General features: G+C 37.3%; 1 protein-coding gene across 2 annotated transcripts in view; it reads right to left on the reverse strand.

The window, feature by feature from the left end:
• Window positions 1-6366, reverse strand: part of LOC135196462 (F-box/LRR-repeat protein 7-like) — a 409207-nt gene extending 402841 nt beyond the window's left edge. For both annotated transcript variants that reach the window (XM_064223310.1, XM_064223308.1), the window contains exon 1: window positions 5127-6366. The gene's annotated coding sequence lies outside the window, so the exon portion shown is untranslated. The remainder of the gene's footprint in view (window positions 1-5126) is intronic.
• Between the last annotated feature and the right edge of the window lie 1134 nt (window positions 6367-7500).

Here is a 7500-nt window from a genome sequence, read left to right on the forward strand (position 1 = left end):
GTATATATATATATATGTATATATATATTTATATAATGTATATATATTTATATATATATAATATATATATATATATATATATTTTTTTTATATATATATTTATAATATTTAATTAATATAATATACCATATATATATATAATGACATATATATATATATTTATATATATATATATATATATATATATTTATACATATATATTTCATTGGAGATACATCAAGAAACCCACTGAAAAATGTCTACCCACTGACAAACTGTGACAAACTTCTTCTCTGCTTCCAATTTCTGTACACAAATGACATTTGTCATTTTACCCTTCCACAGCAAAAGGGAACAGGTGACACGACATTCACCCAAATCAGAAATATTCACCACTATTAAGCCACGATGGACTTAGCTCAAATCATGAAGACTGACGATAAATCTACCCGGGAAAATTCAGCCTCCTTTACCAAATGATGCTTTTTTTTTAAATTCCCCTGACAGGCAATTTACAATAAACAACGAAGAACAAAGGAGACGTTCCACTTACGATTCATCGCAATGCAGTTTTGGAAAACTGCGAATTCTATTAACAGCAGATAAAGCTGGATCTTCCTCTTAACAGAACATGATTTCATAACTTCATACACGAGTCATAATTTCCAAAACTGTTATTATTATTATTATTATTATTATTATTATTATTATTATTATTATTATTATTATTATTATTATTATTATTTTATTATTATTTTGTTCTAAGAGGTGCACAATAATAAAAAAAAATGTTGCGGACTCGTGTATAATTTAAAGGGTTTTTTAAATTATACACGAACTCGCAACATTTTTTATCATTGTGGACCTCTTGAGAACATTATATATACTCTCGCGATAGAGATTTTTTCCCAATTATTATTATTATTATTATTATTATTATTATTATTATTCAGGAGATGAACCCTGACACTATTCATTAGGAACAAGCCCACAGGGGACATCCTGATTATTATTATTATTATTATATTATTATTATTATTATTATTATTATTATTATTATTATTATTATTATTATTATTATTATATTCAGAATAACCCTTACAATAGTCATTAATACGCCAACAGGGGACACCGACTTGCAATTCAAACTTCCAAAGTATGCGGTGTTCATTCAAAAGAAGCAACAGAATGTATTTGGAAGTACAGAAAGAAGAGATAGGTTATCAGAAAATAAATAATTTTTTAAGATAAATTAATAGATGAATCGATCAAAATATAAGTAAATTATATAATTAATATATAAGAGAGTGAAAATGTAACAAAAGAAAAGCCAGTCCAGTTCAGAAAAGGATTAAACTATCAAGACTGGTAATTTCACACTTGAAAATAACGTAAACACTGATTTATTAACCGGCTCAAATTGTAAATCATGTTTAGACCTCGACTCTTCCGATTTTTTACAGATTATAAAATTAGACGAAGACATGTCGTGCTATTAAAGCAAATATAATCATGTCTGCAAAATTCCGAAACCGACACAAATCTTGACCAGACCCGTCATTTCATGCACAGACATTATGGCTTTCCTAATGTAGGCCTGCCCCTACATTACAGACAGTATAGACATAGATATATTCTGTATTTCCTGTTACCTTCTGTTACGTCTTTCAAATGAACACCGTAAACACAACGTATTCTTTGGAAGCTTGAATTTCGAGTCAGGGGCCGCTTTGGGATTGTTCCTAAGGAATAGTGTTAGGGTTCTTCTGAATAATAATAATAATAATAATAATAATAATAATAATAATAATAATAATAATAATAATAATAATAATAATAATAATAATAAAGCATGCAATTTCAGAATAATACATAAATTACGTCCTGCAAATAATATTAATAATAATAATAATAATAATAATAATAATAATAATAATAATAATAATAATAATAAATGGAGCATGCAATTTCAGAATAATACATAAATTGCGTCCTGCAAATAATAATAATAATAATAATAATAATAATAATAATAATAATAATAATAATAATAATAATACTTAGGAAGCAGACCCTCTCTCAAGCATACTTTATTAAAAGTAATGGCTACTTCAGCAGCGTTACACTTGTAGAGATTCTTCTCTATTTTGCGAATAGCGGCTTTTTCAGTGCTACTTAAACAGGCTAGTAGAGCGCCTATAGAGGTCATGGTAAAATACAGGGTCAAAATAGGTGTATATATTTGAATTTTACAGATAAACTATGATACCATAGTCATCAAAGTCATTAACGATTTTCTCTCTCTCTCTCTCTCTCTCTCTCTCTCTCTCTCTCTCTCTCTTCATCTCTCTCTCTCTCTTTCTTAAAGCGAGCTTTCGTCTGGAGCTGCCAGACATCCTCGGGCTGGGAAGCTGAGGGTGGACTGATCTTGGTGCGGTGTCCGTCCTCCTTATATCTGTGGTTGACAGCAGGGGGTCTGCCCCATGCTTGTCTCCTATTGGCTGGTGGCGGTGAGTCTTGTTTTCATTGGCTGCCTGAGCCAGGTCTCAAGCCACTTTCTTCGGGCCGATGGTTGCGTTGCAGCATATCCTGCAGCCGCCTGGACCTCCTAAGCGGCGCTGTAACATTGATGGGCGTTGCGCTACGCTGTGGGACGTCCCACAGCGTAGCGCAACGCCCATCAATGTTACAGCGCCGCTTAGGAGGTCCAGGCGGCTGCAGGATATGCTGCAACGCAACCATCGGCCCGAAGAAAGTGGCTTGAGACCTGGCTCAGGCAGCCAATGAAAACAAGACTCACCGCCACCAGCCAATAGGAGACAAGCATGGGGCAGACCCCTGCTCTCAACCACAGATATAAGGAGGACGGACACCGCACCAAGACCAGTCCACCCTCAGGTTCCCAGCCCGAGGATGTCTGGCAGCTCCAGACGAAAGCTCGCTTTAAGAAAGAGAGAGAGAGAGAGAGAGAGAGAGGAGAGAGAGAGAGAGAGAGAGAGAAAATCGTTAATGACTTTGATGACTATGGTATCATAGTTTATCGTAAAATTCAAATATATACACCTATTTTGACCCTGTATTTTACCATGACCTCTATAGGCGCTCTACTAGCCTGTTTAAGTAGCACTGAAAAAGCCGCTATTCGCAAATAGAGAAGAATCTCTACAAGTGTAACGCTGCTGAAGTAGCCATTACTTTTAATAAAATAATAATAATAATAATAAAGCATACAATTTCAGAATAATACACAAATGTTTCCTGCAAATAATAATAATAATAATAATAATAATAATAATATAATAATAATAATAATTAATAATAATAATAATTTAATAATAATAATAATAATTGTCAGAACTAGCCAGCAATGACAATTGGCAATGGCTACAGAGGGGAGAGCTAAAAAAGGAAACTGAAGGAATGATAACAGCGGCACAAGATCAGGCCCTAAGAACCAGATATGTTCAAAGTATGATAGACGGAAATAACATCTCTCCCATATGTAGGAAGTGCAATACGAAAAATGAAACCATAAACCACATAGCAAGTGAATGCCCGGCACTTGCACAGAACCAGTACAAAAAGAGGCATGATTCAGTGGCAAAAGCCCTCCACTGGAGCCTGTGCAAGAAACACCAGCTACCTTGCAATAATAAGTGGTACGAGCACCAACCTGAAGGAGTGATAGAAAACGATCAGGCAAAGATCCTCTGGGACTATGGTATCAGAACTGATAGGGTGATACGTGCAAACAGACCAGACGTGACGTTGATTGACAAAGTCAAGAAGAAAGTATCACTCATTGATGTCGCAATACCATGGGACACCAGAGTTGAAGAGAAAGAGAGGGAAAAAATGGATAAGTATCAAGATCTGAAAATAGAAATAAGAAGGATATGGGATATGCCAGTGGAAATCGTACCCATAATCATCAGGAGCACTAGGCACGATCCCAAGATCCCTGAAAAGGAATCTGGAAAAACAAACTAGATGCTGGAAGTTCAGCTCCGGGCTTCATGCAAAAGAAGAGTGTGATCCTAGAAAAACGGCACACATAGTAAGAAAAGTGATGGACTCCTAGGAGCAGGATGCAACCCGGTGAACCCACACTATAAATACCACCCAGTCGAATTGGAGGACTGTGATAGAGCAAAAAAAAAAAAAAAAAATAATAATAATAATAAAGCAATGCAATTTCAGAATGGTACATAAATCTTCGAGCTTAAGAAAATTTTCATTCCTATATATTGTTAACAAGTGATATCCACTGCGCATGTCCAAACTACTTCTTTAAATTGTTATATGCAATATGAATACGTTAAGGTACAGCGTTACAGTTGCAGAGACAGTAATATAGTAAGCAAAACTCAATAAAAAACCGTTGTTGTTGTTATAAGGGAGGAACTGATATTTCCAACACAAGCATTATCTTTAAAATAATTCGAGTCGATTAACGAATGAGTATGAAAACAGGTTCAACATGAAGTATATATATATATAATATATATATATATATTATATATATTATGATATATATATATATATATGTATATATATATATGTATATATATATATATATTTATATATAGATATATATAACATATATATATATATATATATATATGTTCTCTCTAACGTTAAGTAGCTTATTACCTGTAATGCATTGAAATCTCCTGGCATTTTTTTCCGAATGAAAATGAAAATGTACCATCTAGAAATATATATATATATATATATTATATATATATATATATATAAATATAAATATATTATATATATATATATATATATATATATATTGTATATATTATATACATTTCTAGATAGTACATTTTCATTCGGAAAAAATGCTAGGAGATTTCAACGAATCACAGATAGTAAGCCACTTAATGTTAAAGAAGTATATATATATATATATATATATATATATATATATATATATATATATATATATATATATATATATTATGTATATATATATATATATATATATATATATATATATATATATATATGACGAACTTCAGAAAACTAACAGCAATACACATTAGATTCCACGCCTAGAAAAAGTCTTCGAAAATAACACGATTATTAAAAAATAAGCCTCAGCAAAAATGGATACGCTTACAACAATTGTTAACAATTACCTTTAGACTTCTCCGAAGATGTAATTACGAAGGAATGTTGGGTGTCCTGTCTCCCCGCTCTTGCTCTCTCTCTCTCTGTGTCTCTGTATCTGTCTCTCTCTCTCTTGCTCTTGCAATGTTGTTTTGCTTGTTTATTTAATGTATTACTGTGCCTCTTCCTCCTCATAAGGGAATGAAGAGCACCCTTTTGACAAGATACCGACACCCGACTGTCGCGTCACTTCTGAAGGACCACAGCGACGACGAAGAGACGGCGCTCTCGGCTTGTTGTTGAGGCGGAGTTTGACAGGTATGGAGGCAATTTTCCGACCAGCCTTCTTCTTAGTAGTAGTAGTAGTAGTAGTAGTAGTAGTCGTACCCCTTCGAATATAATCCCGCAGCGGTCGGTCAACACATACCTGTGTCGTTGCTGCTTTTCACATAACCACCACTGCACTTCGCATCATACCCTTCTCTCTCTCTCTCTCTCCCTCATTTTTTCCTTCTTCCACAAAAAAACCGAGAGAGGAAAAAAAGGCTTTCAGACTTTACAAAATCCCTCACAATTTTTTTTTTTTCTAATGCCACTATGGCTAGCTAGGGCTGGCTAGCTAGCTAGCTAGCTGTCAGCAGAACTCGAGATTTTGACGTGAAGGGTAATAATCGGCGAATCTAATCAGACGAAGGAATTTGTCTTACGCGTACTTGCGCACACACGCGCACAGACAGACACACACACACGCGCGACTTTATCATCGAAACTTGAACAAGAAACAAAGCAATGTCGAGATGATGCGGTGGGACTCCTTCACTGGCAGGAGAGCTCGCTCGCTCGCTGGCGCACACACACTCACACACACGCACACACACAAGGCCCCGGGCGCATATTTCATTAAAGTACCTCGTCTTCTCGCTCTCTCATCTGGCCTCCCCTAAACCGAACAACTGCCTCCTTCGCATCTTCTTCGCTTCCCATTGCTCTCACAACAACGTCCACGATTTGCCTCACTCCCGCCGCCCCCGACGCCGCTCCCTTGCTCCGTGGCCTTTCGCGTGCCCGAATGATGGCGGGGGATCCACACTCCGTCGAGGAAGGCACGCCGTGCAAAATGCAATCTCGAAATTTGAAGTTTCTCTGGGCACCACGCATGCACCACCAACTCCCTGCTCCCACTCACCAGACAGTAAGTATTACTACCTCCTCCACCACTGCGGCTTGGGACGAGCCTGGTGGCTGCCATGCCCAGCCTCCATTGCGTCTACACTCGCACTGACAGGCCTCTATTTGGCGACCACATTTTCATAGGCATCGCCACAGAGCAGCATGTGACGATTCCAAAGGGTCCTTCCATTGAAAAGGGCCGATTTCGACGGGAGTGACCCTTGGGTGATCTTGTGAGGCAGGCAAGAGGGGCTTCGGACGAGAGACAGGTGGGTTTTTCGGAGGGGCGGGAGGGTGCCGGGGCTGACGCACCTCTGCACCACTATAAACACTCCTACAGGTGGAATCATGCCCCTCATACCATTCGGGTTCTAATGTACTCGACTATGTCATTCGCCTCACGCGGCCACCACTCTCATACATAGGCCCATCGCAGCCGAGACGCCAGTTACATTAATCAGGAGTGCATGACATGGCCGGGATGATCTTGAAAGGAAGGTCAGTAGGGTTCAAGAACTCAAAGCATCTCTCTCTCTCTCTCTCTCTTCCCCAGGTAAAGAGACGGCGAGAGAGAGAGAGAGCGAGAGCTCCCCATTTTCCTTTCAGACCTGTGTGGTACATTTTCCGTTTTCTATGCATTTTTGCCACAAAGGCGAATGACTGCTTACATTCAAACAACCGCATATTAGCAATAATCTCATTAGGCTTTCGGAATCCGCTCAGCGCTTTGGTTTTCGCCCTTTCCTGGCTGCTCGCCCGCCATTAAATGTTTAAGGCCGGAAACTATCAAAACTGGGCATATGAATGTAAATAAACGTCTTTATTTTTCTTTAAAAGAGCCTTTGCTATGAAACTTTCAATTTGATGTTAAAGCTTTCAAATATAAGCAATTAAGGTGTTCCTTCTGCTTGGACTATAATTTTGAAATTATCATACTTCATAGGTGATATACAGTTGTAAGAATGGTTTATCGCGTTAGACAATTCCAGGCTGGACAGTCTGCAGCCAGTACGATGACTTATTCCAATATGGGAATCGGCTCTTATCTTGAGTTAACGCCGGGTCGAACCCACATAATTACCCGAATTACATCCGGGGCACTCATCATATAATACGATCAACGTCATCAAGGGACAGAGCCGATCTTTCATAGAAAACAAAGAACCAAGTTCTATGATTTATTCGTGTTTCGGGTTGAGGGCTCCAATATGTTTGTGGATCATCTTGATAACT

The sequence above is a fragment of the Macrobrachium nipponense genome, chromosome 17 (assembly GCF_015104395.2).
Source record: "Macrobrachium nipponense isolate FS-2020 chromosome 17, ASM1510439v2, whole genome shotgun sequence".
Classification (NCBI taxonomy): domain Eukaryota; kingdom Metazoa; phylum Arthropoda; class Malacostraca; order Decapoda; family Palaemonidae; genus Macrobrachium; species Macrobrachium nipponense.